Source organism: Ostrinia furnacalis, unplaced genomic scaffold (genome assembly GCF_004193835.3).
Source record: "Ostrinia furnacalis isolate ACB-3 unplaced genomic scaffold, ASM419383v2 OfSCF0389, whole genome shotgun sequence".
In the NCBI taxonomy this organism is placed as follows: Eukaryota; Metazoa; Arthropoda; class Insecta; order Lepidoptera; family Crambidae; genus Ostrinia; species Ostrinia furnacalis.
The window spans coordinates 1,265,088-1,281,946 of NW_021130628.1; the positions used below are offsets into that span (position 1 = coordinate 1,265,088).

At 35.1% G+C, this 16,859-nt stretch overlaps 1 protein-coding gene and 1 non-coding gene across 2 annotated transcripts in view; one reads left to right on the forward strand and one right to left on the reverse strand.

Annotated features, from left to right (window-relative positions):
- LOC114362581 (uncharacterized) overlaps window positions 1-16,859 on the forward strand; it is a 190,780-nt gene that overhangs the window by 14,445 nt on the left and 159,476 nt on the right. The window lies entirely within an intron of this gene.
- On the reverse strand, window positions 6,935-7,006 carry TRNAH-GUG (transfer RNA histidin (anticodon GUG)). The gene has a single exon. It is a non-coding gene; the product is annotated as a tRNA-His (tRNA).

A 16,859-nucleotide genomic window follows, 5' to 3' on the forward strand; every position in this document is an offset into this window, starting at 1 on the left:
ATAGGTACTCAAGTTCCAAAAAGGTTCAAATCTATGAATTCAGTTACTTGAATGTTACAGCATGATATAAATACCTACCTACTTATCTACTGTTTAAAATGTGATTGTGATCATAACATTCACAACATTGCTCTCGAGTGGTTCAAAAATACGTAAAGCCAAAACTAGTACAAATCAATTTTGCACATGGTTTCGTTTCGTGCACGAATTCCAGATTCGAATGCTTCAAAGTCTCGTCTGCTTGTGTTGCAATACTAGTATTTCCATTTGTAGTTAGTACTTCGTCATCATCAAATAGCAAGCAAGTAAATTATAGTGACATCTTCCCACATGTCCATAGCCCTTCACTTTTTATTTATGTTTGACTTAGAACTGAAAAACGTGACAAAAAATTAAAGAGACTCTTCTCACCTCTAGTACCCACCGCTGCAACTCTTGTGTAGCCAGGATCTACAGCTTGACCGCCAATATAAACCCAACCAGTGAAGGTCAAGTTTGTCCCGGGGGGAAAAGTTAAACTGTCATTGGACCCGTAACGAAAGAAACGCAAATTTTCTAGTTAGGCCCAGAACAGACGGTGAAACGCAACTGCAACGAAACTGCAACTTACTGATGATTCTGATGAATGAAATTGAAAGTTTCAAACTGGTCGCGTCATGTGTGGTCTCCCAACGGACGCTATGGCAGAAACTTAGATGCAACTCAAAAGTAACTCAAAATTAACTAGCAGTTGCAGTGTCGTTGCAGTTGCGTTTCACCGTCTGTTCTGGGCCTTAGGTAAAACCTAAGTACAGAGTTCAATTCTTTTATTATTCGCATTCACCTTTTAATAACCAAAGCATATAATTCCAATCATGTTCCATCATATTTTAAGTAGTTAGCTCAAGTCAAAGTCAAAGCTTTTATTGAGCCCTTTCCAGGGCGCTTAACCACGTCCCGAATATAACCCCACCACCACTTCGGCTGATGCTAAAAAGAAGCTCTGCCACAAAATCAATTGCCAATAAATAATGCCAAAGAAAAATGGCCAGCCAAAGCGAATTCAATGTGTTTTGCTTGCTAGAACGACACCCATGGCGAATGCTGTGTCGTGACTCGGTTGCAAAATCGAACCAGCGCTCTTTGAGAAACTAGAGAAGCTCAATTTCGAATAGATTGCAACTGGATGGTTTTAGCAACATGTCCCCGATGCAATCTTTAAAAATATACAAGGTAGCCAAACACGGCTTCTTTGTTTACATTTCAGCGATTTCCAATACTTTTTTCTTTCTCATATTCTGAAAAGAAGCTCAAAGTTCTATTGAAACTCAAGCATAGATTTATGTATTATGACTCACCTACATATTTAACTATTTAGGTCTAAGCGAGACCTATGTACTTAGTAAAATATATAGGTACTCGTACACGTAAATCTTACACACAAGCGAATTCAATGTGTTTTGCTTGCTAGAACGACACCCATGACGACTACGTTGGAATACCTACTTATCCTCTCTTGTGTGGAACTTGAGTTTGTCTTATCTCAAATCTTTTGGAAACCGTGTGGTCTGCGTCTTCCCGAGGTCCCTTTGTGTCGGAAATGGTGTTAGCTAGAACAATTAACGTAACAATAGATAGATTAAACATAAATTTAAGTTACACAATTATTTTGATAGTATTAGTATTCGTAGTAGTATCACATAGTATTATGTTATCTGTGGTATTAGAGCAATATAAAGTACTAGCGGCCGCCCGCGACTTCGTACGTGTGAACCCCGTTTTACTCCCTTAGGGGTGGAGTTTCGTAAAATCCGTTCTTGGTGGATGTTTACACTCTGTGAGAAACCTACCTGCCTTTCAAGTTCAGCTATCAGAAACTCTGAGAATATCCATAAATAGATAAAGCTAGTATACAATGTATAGCAAGTAAAAATTTAAAATTATAGCTGTCCCACCGGATTTTAAATTGAGAGCTTGAGCGTGATCATCTACTAAGTATGACCTTTTCATATTTAAGATAAAAAAAAACAGTTCAAAATGTCGACAGTTAAAACCAAAGGTATTAGGTACTTATAAATAGGTACAAGTATGTTCCTACGTTTCATATACATTTATGTTGGTACCTAAAACGGCGACCTAGGCTTTTGTCGGAAACATAAATCATTAAGTGGGGGAAAAGGGATGAACATTTGTGGAGAACCTACCGTTTTAATAGGACCTGAAAATTCATAATGGTTTTGTGGCATTACTTTATGAGCTGGGTTTTAGTTAAATTCTAAATAGGTTTATTCGCAAAATGTACTCAATTTCTTTATGAGTATTGGGACTTATACTCGACCCAAAGCTTATAAACAAAGCATAGCTTGCCCTACCACCACGACTACATGTCGGCTGGTGATGATATGAAGTTGTTGAAGAAACTCAGCCTTTCATAACAGGATCCGAACATTATCTACCTACTGATCTCTTGTTTATCTTCTTCATCACAGTACGAGTATGTATAAAACAATGTGTCTGTGTGCTTAAACCTTTTTTTTGCAGATTTTAATGCAATTTTGATTGATAGATAGAGTGATATAAGAGGAAGGTTTATATGTATTTTGCTACCATGCGAAGCCAGGGCGGGTCGCTAGAAAATGTATAAAATCGTTTTGCTATATAAAATACTAGCTTTCCGCCCGCGGCTTCGCCCGCGTGGAATTTTGTCTGTCACAGAAAAACTTTATCGCGCGCGTCCCTGTTTCAAAAACCGGGATAAAAACTATCCTATGTTCTTTCCCGGGACTCAAACTATATCTATGCCAAATTTCATCAAAATCGGTTGCGAGGTTTAAGCGGGAAAGCGTAACAGACAGACAGACAGACAGACAGAGTTACTTTCGCATTTATAATATTAGTTGGGACTAGTTGGGATGTAGCCGTAAATGATCTCTATATCACACCTCTGGAACACGGCGACAACTCATTAATGCGCCGACACCCGCGTCTCTGCTGTTATAATGTAGCGGAATTTAAAGCAACACTTGCAAGTACAGGCGAAAACACGTCAACTTACCCTACTGACGTATTTTAAGGAATTTTGAACTCTATGTCTACTGCAAAAGGTTCAAAATCGCTTGAGGAAGTTTGCCATTTTGTGGTACTTTGATGTGCCGTCGACTGTACCGTGTCAAAGTGAACTTATTTTTAGAAACCGCTGCACAATTTTTGAGGACTCGTAATGCTTTATTATGAAAAAGCAATTGGGTTTTGAAATTAACTTTCCTTTGGCTGTACTCGTAGTCAAATAGAAAGGCGAATTTAATATTTTTCTTTACGTCACATGTGCAATCATAATTTTATACTCGTAGTCACTCAAGTATGCAAATGTGAGTTACTATACTATAAAATCAATAATGTTTTATGAAATTTATAAAATTGTGTTTGAAGCAGCTTCGGAAAAATTACAGTATTTTTGCTTAACTTTTTGCTTAGAAGATATGTTTTCTTTTTATGTACAGTCAGAGACAACATTGAAAAAACTTAAATAATGACATAATTTACCACAGCCGAGTTCAACTGTAACACATGGCGTTGGTGAATTCAATACACTTAAATTTTTGTTAAACCTTCTTTATGCAATATTGTTTAATTTTATCTCAAACTAACCATTTCTCCCTTACGGCCGGTATATGAACACAATAAACTTAACATCCAGGTCGGCACATGTTCGCGGTGTAAAATGACGTCACGGCTTCAGCGATAAACGAGAAGCACCCGATAATGGCCATATAAGGCTATACTTACTACGTTCCCCGTGGGACACGTATAGGGCGACTATAGACTTAAGTTAGTCTGAAAAAAGGATGGCAAAAAAAGACTGAACTATCCTCTTTGGTCCCTAAATTATTTGATTGCTACTATGTAAAGATAGGGCAAAAAAACAGAACGAAATGTTGCAATGAGCCCAAAAATATTTAGCTTAGAAATCATGGATGACTACTCGTATGCACATATTGCACATTACCAGCATATAAACATACGAGTACCTACTATACAGTGTGTCCGGGCATGTAGTGATCAAACTTTAAGGGCGTAATCTATGGACAATTTTATCCATGAAAATACTTCACTTTTGGGGCTTTACCCATTTCTCGAAAAATTACATCGATTTAAGTTTTTAATTTTTAGTTTACACCTCTTTTTAAAAAAAAACAAGTGAAAGCGTGGGTAGCTTAACATTAATAGACAAATATTTTATATCATGCGATAGCCAATAAAATTATCTATTAGTAGAAGAAGAAAACAGACACAAGTTTCATACATTTTATGGGAGTAAGAATGGATTTAATTAGAAAAATACATTACTTTTTTCACTTCTTTTTCAGTTATTTTCCAACACAAGAAAAACCAGGTCGTTAAGGTATGTTTTATTTGTATTGTATTATTAGTATTTGAGCTATTCTACAAAACGAATGTAAATTTATTAATCTACGTCTATTAGTTTCGACGTAATTGTTGAACAAAGATACCCCTTCCCAGCGGTTTCCATAGTAATCGGAATAGGTTGTGTGATTCTTTCAGGCAGTACATTTTCGCATGTCGCGTGCGCTATGGAAACCGCTGGGAAGGGGTATTTTTGTTCAATAATTACGTCGAAACTAATAGACGTAGACTAATAAATTTACATTCGTTTTGTAGAATAGCTCAAATACTAATAATGCAATGCAAATAAAACATGACCTTAACGACCTGCTTTTTCTTGTGTTGGAAAATAACTGAAAAAGAAGTGAAAAAAGTAATGTATTTTTCTAATTAAATCCATTCTTACTCCCATAAAATGTATGAAACTTGTATCTGTTTTCTTCTTCTACTAATAGATAATTTTATTGGCTATCGCATGATATAAAATATTTGCCTATTAATGTTAAGCTACCCACGCTTTCACTTGTTTTTTAAAGAAGATGTGTAAACTAAAAATTAAAAACTTAAATCGATGTAATTTTTCGAGAAATGAGTCAGGCCCCAAATTTGAAGTATTTTCATCGATAAAATTGTCCGTAGATTACGCATTTAAAGTTTGATCACTACATGCCCGGACACACTGTATATCTAAAGTCTGTTCGCCGAGAGTACCATGGTACGAGCACAACGGGACTTCACATTTCTTTCAGATTAATTGTATGCTTTGTCACGTCACTCACGTCATAATATGTCAATGTCACCCCTCACGTGCCGCTTCCACCTCAGACTCAGTTAAGCGATAGATATGTCACCGTAACATTGTGAATTCCGTCAGATTATAATCTGACGTAGTTAGATTACAATCTAACCTAACCTAACCCACTATTAGTTTACAATCTCACGCGTTATATTATAAACTGACGGAGTTCACAATTTCGCGTTGACAGATATACACAGTCAGTTTCGGGAAAAATAAGTTTTCAGGAGACAGTAAGAAAGAAAGGAGTCACGATCGCAGGTTGTTAAATTGTGTAAAATGCAGATAAATTATTGCTTTCCATCTATTTTTACCATGTACAGTCACGGAATGAAAAGGTTCGTCAGTTTTCAAATTGATTCCTTCAACGAATCGCGAGCACATATTACCTTTTGAAACTATGTTACAGAATAATCTCGAGTTAGAGAAAATAATCTTTAACTGTTCGTCAGTAAAGTTCAAAATTATTCAGATCAAAGCTGTTTGACGATTTATCTTGTCAAGAAGATTATTATGATTGATAAACTAAAACCTTCTTGTTGGTTCAACCTGCCATTATTATTTCTATTAAATAAAAAAAAACTATTGTCAATTGGTCAATGTCATCATTGCATTGCACTGATGGGATAGAAAAATAAACAAGCAAAACCTTATTTGTTAGCAAACGTCATATTTATTTAAATGTAATAATAATGGTTTGGTACCTAGTGCAAGCGAAAACCGACACTAAGGTGACGAACCTTTTCATTCTGCGACTGTACATTGTACATAGGGCCTACCTCAGATCATAGATGATCTGAGGGGCCTACACTCTACTTTTTTGTTTCTAACTACTATTTAACATTACAACACATTCAAAACAGCAATATACATTCACAGTACGGACTGCAATAGAACCACAGAGGAATAAAAGTAATACGCCCCGAATTGGGCAATAATGAAAAACGTTACTTTTAATGACGGCAACATTAGCTTCTCAGGTAAATAGGGGAAAGATAATTGTGGATATTCCTCTCTTGGCCCTCGTTATCGTAATTACGTAAGAACGTTATTGTGTGACTAACATAATCATGCTACAGGGGGATCCAATTTCAGTTTCCTATATGTATTGGCAATTTCTTCTATTTCTATAAAAACGACTGACTAGTCACTCAGTCGATTGACTCGCTCACTCATCACGAAATCTCAGAAATTTCAAGTGCTAGGAGTGTCCTTCAAGGTTCCTTTTAGAACGTAGGTGCTCACTGTAACGGGATTTTCCAAAATACCCCTAAGGGGGTAAAACGGAGTCCACGCGTACGAAGTCGCGGGCGGCCGCTGGTTGTAAATAATTATGAAGTTGTGTTGTTGTTATTATAATGTTTCGGATTGTAAGCGTAAAATGTTAGTTAAAAATAACTTAATTACCTTTATACTCTTCTCGTTACAGTTTCTCGACTATAAAATTTAGTTACAAATATTATTTTTAATAAATAAAAAAAAAACATTAAATTGTCTCCACGATACTCGCGTCATAATTAATTCTCGATTAATATACTCGTATGTGGATTCAAGTGTTTCAATAACTCGTAACTTACTTAATTAAGACTGATAAGAATTTAATAAGATAAACAAATTGCTTGAAGTCGGAAAGTTGTAACTTGGTAAAGTGGCACAAAACGTAGATTATATTATTTTAACTTAAAAGCAGTTTAACCATCGCGTTTAAAGTTAAAAAAAATGTTAAAAAATATACTCCGCCGCGACAGTTTTCACTGCCGTGACCAGGATTCGAACCTGGGTTACTACGGCCACAACGTAGGGTCCTAACCACTAGACGATCACGGCTACCGGAGTTGTAGTGAGAGTGCCGAAATTGACGACGTGCTTACGTTTAAATTGGAGTACTTTCACTTTGTGTTTGGGCTGCTTTATTTATCAACAACAATGGATTACAAATTATTTTGTCATGGTTGCTTGATGTAAATTATTGAATAGTCGATTCAATAATGAATCTATTTCTAGAAGGTTTAATTTGATCGTTATAGGATACTTAATAATCATCCTACAAATTATTATAAATGCGAAAGTTTGTGTGGATGTTTGTTACTCTTTCACGCAAAAACTACTGAACGGATTTTGATGAAAAGTTACAGTGTCATTGTTTATAACCCAGAATAACATATAGGCTATAATTTATGACGATCTGTGACAAACTAAATTTCACGCGGGTGAAGCCGCGGGAAAAAGCTATAGAATAATAATTCGGAGCGTAATGTCTGCACTCTGTTACATTTTGTATGTTTCTTGAATAAAAAAATATGAAATATTACGCTACCTAAGTACATCATTTTTAGACGGTATACCTTAAGTTCGTTTCAGCCANGTTCATCATAATATAAAATAATACCTTAAGTATTTATGGAAAAATATTCTATCCCTTTTCCGAACTTTGCGAAACAAAATCAACTTACGCCCGATTAATCGTCTACTTACTTGTTAAAATTAGTATTTTCAAAGTTACTTTATTGAGTACAGTCGAAAATTTTCTTTGGAAATAAGTATTCATTGCAATCTAAGGACAAAAGTATATTAGGGTAATAGCACTAGTAATCGACTAGCACCAACAACGACACTTTAAAAAAGTAACTGAAAAACTGAGTACCATTTATATTTTTTCCGTTCTGGTGTTTGAAACTTGGGAATACATTTTAGAATTTATGACTGCTCAAAATGCACACGGAAGAGAGTATAATTACCTACTTAGTTACTAGTTAAGTAAAAAGGAATAATAAAACTTAATCCCATCTCAATTTTAACCTCATTCCAGAGAAATGAAGTAGATACTTATTGCGGGGATCTCTAATCAAATCTTACTCCATTTGCATCAAGTGGAAGTAGTGGCTTGTTATTTTCAGATAGAATTTTATATCAGTTTGCCAGCTGGATTATTTATGGATTGTAGAGCATTTTCAGAAGTTGGAAGTTAGAACATTGCTAATAAAGAAATTCAACAAAATATTAGTTACTGTACCGAAAAAAATCGATCGCAAACCAAACCTAAATTAAAAATAAAAATATGATGGAACACCACAACTTTTCATTTTCTTATTCAAAAATCATAATTCAGTTATATTTTCAGCATTCGTTGATTGTTATTTTCAAAATATTTAACGATGAATATTTAACAGGAATCATTGATACCTAAAGCTGAATTTTTCCAAAAAATTTCAGCGCAATGTAGCGTAATGGGGACATCGAAAAATCGTGACGTCACATTGCACGGTGACGAGCTATTTGTGAAACGTCACGCCGACGATATTTATTGGCGGAAGCTATCGATCAATCAAACCGAACGAATAAGCCTTTGTTACGTTTTACAATATCAGCCAGTTGTATTTTGTTTAACTTTTTTTTTAACTCTGTTCCATTTTCAAAATCTTTTGACAGCAAGAGTTGAAGTAAAAATGTTTTGTTTACAATATCAGCCAGTTGTATTTTGTTAAACTTTTTTTAACTCTGTTCCATTTTCAAAATCTTTTGACAACAAGAGTTGAAGTAAAAATATGAAAAAAAAAAACAACCAAAAGTTTAGAACGCTATTCGATTGTAGGACTGTAAGTACTTTTCTAAAAGCAATGAAGTCAGATAAAAAGAAAAAACACGAAAGTAAAATCTAAATTGCTGAAAAAGACACGTGAGATACGAGAAGAAATAAATATGCCGCGTTCAAAAAACTAAAATAACAATTGCCCTTCTCAAAATATTCTTAGAAAAGCTATTTGAAAAGTTGTAATCAGACAAATCATAAACGAATACTCGACTATAACTCTCTTACATTGTTTTATGTGCGACAATAATTATCGCTCGCGTATCCCTGTTTTCAAACCAAACTAAAATAAACGACGTATGAAATCTAAAGTGCTAACTAACTAAAGGACAATGGGCAAAATGGTACCCGGCTCCAATAGATATGCTTCTAGTGTCGTTTGAAAGGTCTTACCAAGACGAACAACTTTTACTATGGCCACCCGCCTCAGATCTGGTTGCGTTCGAAGATAAACATACTTTTTGTGTAACCGAAGTATCATACGTGTCCAACGTATGGTACTTAGGTTATGCGAGGCATGAAGGGTTTACTGCTCCAGCATCATTATTGATAGGGATAATTGTGAAATAAATGTTTTTATTTGAAGAACTACTACCCCCTTATTTAAAAAAAGTTATACCTAGGATGAACCTTGGATTAAAATGACATTTCCATACCAAATGGATGTAACTTTTATTAATAAAGGGCTTGGAGTTTTTTTATTTCTTAAGGGTTTTATTACGGGTTGCTAAAGCGAATAAACCCGCAAGACCCAATAAGTCCACCCACAAGATGGACCGACGACCTTATAAAGGTAGCGGGAAGGCGCTGTATACAGGCCGCCACCAACCGGCCATTGTGGAAATCATTGGGAGAGGCCTATGTTCAACTGAACGTTTTATGGCTAAAATGATCATGATGATGATGATGACAGCGAATAAAGGGCTAATAGCTTTTGGGTAGTTCATCATAGGTATAATCCTTTCCTTTTCAAGGCTTCTTTTAGTTATATTAATAGATTGTAGTCATAGTACATACTCGTATACATGGATGATTGTGTTATACTTTCATTTATAATACTTAGTGGAATTACTGCTTTCAAAACGTGAATTAGAACTGGCCCCATAGCAGACCTTTTCCTACATCTAAAGGCCTTTTGAAATATATATTGGTTATGGCTATTGGAGCGGGTACCACTTTCCATACATTTGTGCCCATCATCCTTTACTCTCTAATTTACAAAGGAAACTGTTGATTGTTGAAACAACAACAACTGTTAGACGGTGTTCGTATGTTACTTCACGTACATCAGTGAGACTTTTAGGTAATTAAAATTAAGTTTATTATCATTGTTGTTCTGTATGTGTTTGCAACATAACAAATTGAGACAGTTGTTCTGTTTAATTGTCCACGCCTCACTATGTTGACAAGCCTCTGCCTGTGGCTTTGCCCATGTGGATTCTGGTAAAATGCTTTATACGCTATTCTGATTACAGGCTGTTACATTTTAAAGTTTTATCAATACATAGTTATGGTGTTAAGGAGTAACAAACGTCAATGAACTGTTCCTCTTTCTTTAACGTTCACTTTAACATGTAACTGAAATAAATATGAATCTTATAACAATGTACATAGGGTCCTATATGGACTGCTGAACTCACTTGTTGTTACTGAAAAAAATAAGATTACTTTCATTCATTAGTATTTTCTCCTAAAGCATGGTAGAAAATGCAGTAAAGCTTGAAATTTAAACGCTTCCTGAACGCAAACATTAAAGTACCCTACAGACACAAACATATGGCATTCCTGAACTGAATTTTAGCCCTAACAATTTTATCTCTAACAAATAACTAGAGACTGAAAAAAGAAAAGCGGCAGGAAACACCGGTGCGGCGGCGAATAGTAGAAATGAAAGCAGTAGCAGCGCTATGCTAAAAGATAGAAACCAAAATACGAAACTGAAAGTAGACTCGTAGAATTCACCTCAACAAATACGATTACCTAGCAATTTATCTTTTTATTTGAATTAGGTAATTTTTTGCAAAAGAACTTGCTGTGACTAGTAAAAGTAGATAAAGGACTACCTCGTTACATTGGTAAATTCCTAAGGATTCACGCCACCATTCTACGTAGGCCGCAACTGCTTATCATTCATCGTTGTTATTTACACCATTTGACGGCTTCAAACTTATCTTTAAAGTTCGTTCGTTTCAGCCAAATGACTGCTGCTAAATGCTGGACAAAGGCCTCCCCCAAAGTCCCACCTTTAAAGTTATATCACTACAAATGGAAATGCCTTTTCAGGAGAAACTGAAGCATTGTTTTATATTCTCACTAGCTTTCCGCCCGCGGCTTCGCCCGCGTGCATTTTTGTCTGTCACAGAAAAACTTTATCGCGCGCGTCCCTGTTTCAAAAACCGGGATAAAAACTATCCTATGTTCTTTCCCGGGACTCAAACTATCTCTATGCCAAATTTCATCAAAATCGGTTGCGAGGTTTAAGCGGGAAAGCGTAACAGACAGACAGACAGACAGACAGACAGACAGAGTTACTTTCGCATTTATAATATTAATATATATATATATATAGTTGGGATAAAAAATATCGTAAATACTTACTCGTAAGGCATCACTAAGATATTACGTAGGGAGTCTATGCACTTGAAATTATTTATTGGTATGAACTTACTTACTTACTTCGTACGCGTGAAAACCCGTTTTCGCAACATTTTTCATCGTTGCTCTGCACCTATTGATCGTAGCGTGATGTCGTATAGCCGCCTTCCTCGATAAATGGTCTATCTAATACTGAAATAATTTTTCAAATCGGACCGGTAGTTCGGGAGATTAGCGCGTTCAAGTAAAGAAACAATCAAACTCTTCAGCTTTATAATATTAGTATAGAAGTTAGTCCAGTCAATGATTGCCTTAACGACGGTGTAGAGAGAAATCCGTGGAACACAATTTCTGACCTCGGGACTTTATTTAGCCTAGTTAGGTGGTGAACATAGCAAAAGTCCCCGCCCATAGCCCTTGAGCCGGCGGGGAGAGGGGGGTTTAAAGGTACCACTTTTCGGTTTTTCGCTTAATCCTCGGAAACTATGCGTCCTAGTGACATGACTACTATGAACCAAAAAAAGCATATTCAATTTGCTACAGGCGAGACCGTCAAGTTTTTCTATATCTTGTATAGTTTTTGCGGCATCTGCTCTAGAAGGTCTGTAAAGTTGGAAATTTTATTTTTGTCTTACATGTTCCTATCAGGAGAAATAGGAACATGTAAGACAAAAATAAAATTTCCAATATTACAGACCTTCTAGAGCAGATGCCGCGAAAACTATACAATTTATAGAAAAACTGTAGCAAATTCAATATGCTTTTTTTGGTTCATAGTAGTCATGTCACTAGGACGCGTAGTTTTCGAGGATTAAGCGAAAAACCGAAAAGTGGCACCTTTAAACCCCCCTCTCCCCGCCGGCTCAAGGGCTAAGGGCAGGGACTTTTGCTATGTTCACCTCCTAACTAGTCTAAATAAAGTCCTTAAGTCAGAAATTGAGTTCTACAGTTTTCCATCTATAATGCTTTATTGACTGGACTAAGTATAGATTAGTATAGATGTGACTTACAGGGAATCTACTTTATTACCGACTACATTGTGGCACAGCCGCGGCCTCGAACAATAATAATTGCGGACGACACGAGCGCGGCGCGAAACGTGACAGGTTAGAATTTTCCCTTTTTTCAGTTTAGCTATGCTCTAGGGGATAAATTGTAGCGTAGATAGTACGTTCATCTTTGAGAGTTACGATAAGTGGATTCTTGTAGTCTCAGGAGGATTTTAACAGGGGATATGACAGACGCTGGCTGATTAAAAGTTTGTTGCCGGAGTCGTTTAAAAAGGGTTGAGAATGCGTGCTTCATATTAGACCTTATCATCATTTACGGGTTTGATTGAGTTATAATATTAAAAATCCTCATCGTCTATTTGCTTCCGGTCAATTAGAGATGGTCGTACTTCTGCAGTGGAGACTAAATGATTATGATGGTGTCGATTCTTGATCAGGTTTGATTAAAGTCAAAAACAATATAAAACATCTTATTGGTCAATTAGAGAGAGCCGTGCTCTTACAATAAAGACTACATGTCGAGATGATGATGATGACGTTGATTCTTGATCAGGTTTGATTGAAGTCAAACACAATATAAAAAAAACTTATCCCTCCTCTATTTGCCCCTGGTCAATTATAGAAGGTGGTATCTACTCCAGTTGTGACCGTGCTCCTACAGTAGAGACTAAATGTCCAAATAATGATGATGATGATGATGTTGATTCTTAATCAGGTTTGATTGAGGTCAAATAAAAATACGAAAAATTCCTCACTCCTCATTTAATTGGTCTCTGGTCAATTAGAGAGAGTCATACTCCTGTAGTGGAGACTAAATGAACAGATGATAATGATAAATAGGTAAAGGTTGTTAATCTATAAAGGTTAGAACATACACTAGGCAATAACTACGCAAGTAACGAATGGGTATGCGACTACGATAGCTTTAGACTCACTTTTTCTTTTTGGACATTGCAATATACTGCGCGTTTGCTCTTGTATTTTCAGTAGCTCGATTTCCCAATCCGTTTGTGTGTGCCTTTGACATATCAAAGGTGACAAAAAAGGCAGGTTGTAACACTAGTCGGTATCTGTGCTGGCTTATTTGTCACTATGATGAAGAAATTCAGAATTGAAGACAATACCATACTCGTAGATTAAAATATTAACTTGACTTTCTGATTAGACTGACACTGTTTCCTTTATATCAAATATGAACTGAAAAGTATGATTCGATTTTGTGGTAATTGGTGACACCTGTGTTACTATATGCTTTTGATAAGCCTTTATAATCTCAAGAATGCCTTTACCAAATATTTTCACTGGTTGAAAATTTTAATGTTACTAAAAGCCAAAGCTCCTTAGAATGCATAAGGAATCAATGAATTTATGGGTCTTTAAAGTATTTTAGAGTATCCAACATTTGTTTTATAACGTAACTTCATTAAGGTGGATTCGTGTCCGAAATAAGTATTGTTTAAAGTACAATTGCTATTAACAAGTTTAGTTTGTTTGCAGCCCCGGGCCGGACCCGAGTTTCGGATACATTGGCGCCAGTTACAATGTAAATTCACTTAACGAGTTCAGACTTGTTTATTATTTTAATTGATACAACAATTGGCTTAGAAAATCTCTTGGTAGATGCAAAAGTTTCAGTAATAGAATCTTCCAATAAAGTACACTGAAGACTTTGATTGGAATTTGATGTCCCTCCAAAATTTAATTGCGCATCTCTCGAAATTGTGATTTGGTATAAAAGTTTCATATCTAAACTTGGTCTCTCATCAGTTTTCTTTCTTCGATAAAGAGGAGCTTGTATTTGCATTGTAGATTTTACGACATAATAATACAAGCAATGTTTGGCAAAGAATATTTATACTCCAAGAGATCTTTGGGCGCGAGCTAAAATCATTTCTATGATCTGAGGGCGCGAGTGATTGCGTGCGATTCTATTCTGACATCTCATTTAAGATTGATATTTATGAGCTTCAGTAGCATCTGTAGTGATAAATATGTGCCACAAAAATATGTATCTGCTGTTAGTGTGTGTAGTAGCTATTAAGTGCACAATTTTCACAGTTTCACATCATCTATCCCCTTATTAATAAAAATTACACCCTAGTTGAACTCTGGCTTAATTTGTCATTTAGTATGGAAATGTCATTTTAATCCAGAGTTCGTCCTATGTGTAACTTTTTATCAATATGGGGGTTAGAGTATCACTCTGTTACATACTAACTGTGTACCGGTACACAGTTTGCAAACCTAAAATCCCACTTCCAAACTAGATACCTACTTAATACCAAAGCTTATTCAATCGAGCTGTCCACTGCTGCGAATATTCAATCTTGTTACCGAGTTGTGACGCAAAGTCGATAGAAGTTTAATTGAAAACCCTTGAAGCTTAGATATATTGTTTCATCGGAGAATCTTTGGGGATCCAAATTCTTTGGCAATGCAATGAAGAAATATGCCGAAACATTTTGCATGAACAATTTATTGGAATACTTTCGAAAAGGCATAATTATTTCTACACCATTAAAAAAAACTCATTTATTTTTACAAATAGGCTTTTAAAAAGCACTTTCACACGACCCAGTATTAACCCTACCACTGCTTCGGGACAATAAATGGGCCAGTGCTGAGAAGAAGCAGCGCAAGAAACTAAGGCCCGGTTTTTTGATTCGTAGTTAAATTAACCAATGGTCAAATTTGACAGATGTCAAATGACAAGTGGTTAAATATCAGAAAATAATGTTTTTCGAACAATGGTTAGCTTGACTTTTATAGTCTATCCAATATAGCTTGATTAGAATGACGGCTGTCAAACGAATGTGACTAGTGCTGTGTATGTTTCGTACGGTTCACATAGATGTATCGATAAGTTTTCGAAAAAATGATATAAAAAAATGCACCCAATTTTTCTTCATATCTTTATTCATAAAAATGAAAATTATGATTTAAATTTAAAGACAGTAAAATTTAAAATTCATGTCAAGGGTGTACAACCTAAGTCGTAGTCATTATCATCAGTGTTCTTCAGTGGTTTTTTCCTCTCGCTAGAGGGCGGTGGGCATCTCTTCTAGAGCAACGGTGCTATGAATACCCAAAAAATTACCGGTGATTGATTTCCGATGTTTGATTATTTAAGAATGAAATGTTTTTTGGTTTTTAATAGTGAACATTTAGAAAAACGTACAACTTGACTTAAATATGTTAAAAAATTAGTTAGAAATTCTTTTTGTTAAATATGTTAAAAAATAGTTTTAATTTAACCCTTATCTTGGCATGACCAAAAATTCACTACGATTTTAAATTTTTTGATATTTACGAGTTAAGTATGATCTTAATAGGCCAATAAAAATGTTAAAAAAAATATATTGTTTTCAGTTTTTCAGAAACCAGGTGTATCATATATGATACACTGCCAAGATTAGGGTATAGAAAATTAAAAAGCTAAAATATTAAAAAAAATATTTTGAATGAACAAAAACATACATAAATAATTTAAAAAGGTAATTTTTAAACTTCCTTATCAAAACAGAAACTCAGAGTGAAAAGAATATGCCAAATCCAATTATAGCAAATAATAATTACTCAGACTCTTGCTTTTAATACCTACTAATAATGATAAAAGTCATAAAATCGAATAACTTTTTATCACACATAAAAGTTGATTATATTTTGTGCATTTTATATTTAATCTGCCTATTTTTCTGGTTTTATATTTTCCACAAGAAGCGAAAATAGGCCAACATTGTCATACTTGACGGCATCAGAAGGTAGGGTGGATGGAGTTTAATAGATTTTTATGAACTAATTGCACTCCACAAGCTTGTCCACTCTAATTACTGTATTTCCTACTAATGTAACACTAATATCTTTTAAAAATAGGCATTTTTTTCTTAAATTATGATTTAAAAATACATCACGAAGCACTTGGCAATGTAACATATATGATACACAGGCACATGGACGGTTATAAAATCGGCAAGTAGCAATACACACCATCCAAACCAAACGAAAAACTCACAGCAATCCTTCTTCTGTAAATTACATACAGAAAATAACACAAATATTTTGTGATATCACCAATAAACAAATAAACTTACCACGCGTTTGAAGCCAACATGCTTAGGTTATCCAATTTTGACAATAACTGACAGCCAAATGTATTTTTGTGTGAATAGTTTTTTTTATCTCATTCTATGATATATCAGGAACGTGTTATGTATGAAATAAATTATTTCTAATGCTTTTGCTGTCCTCAGGATTTTTTAAATTATGATGTATCACCCGTGTTACGATGCCAAGAAAAGGGTTAATATGACATTTGTCGATATGTCCCAACACTAACATTTTTGTAACTCGAGATAACCTTGTAGAGACGTCGTTAATACTCTAGCTTGATTTTTATAATTTCGAATTACTACTTATTGGTGTAATTTAACGCTACATTTACACGAAATTAACATTTTTATTGGAAGCACTGTCGTCGAAAATATTG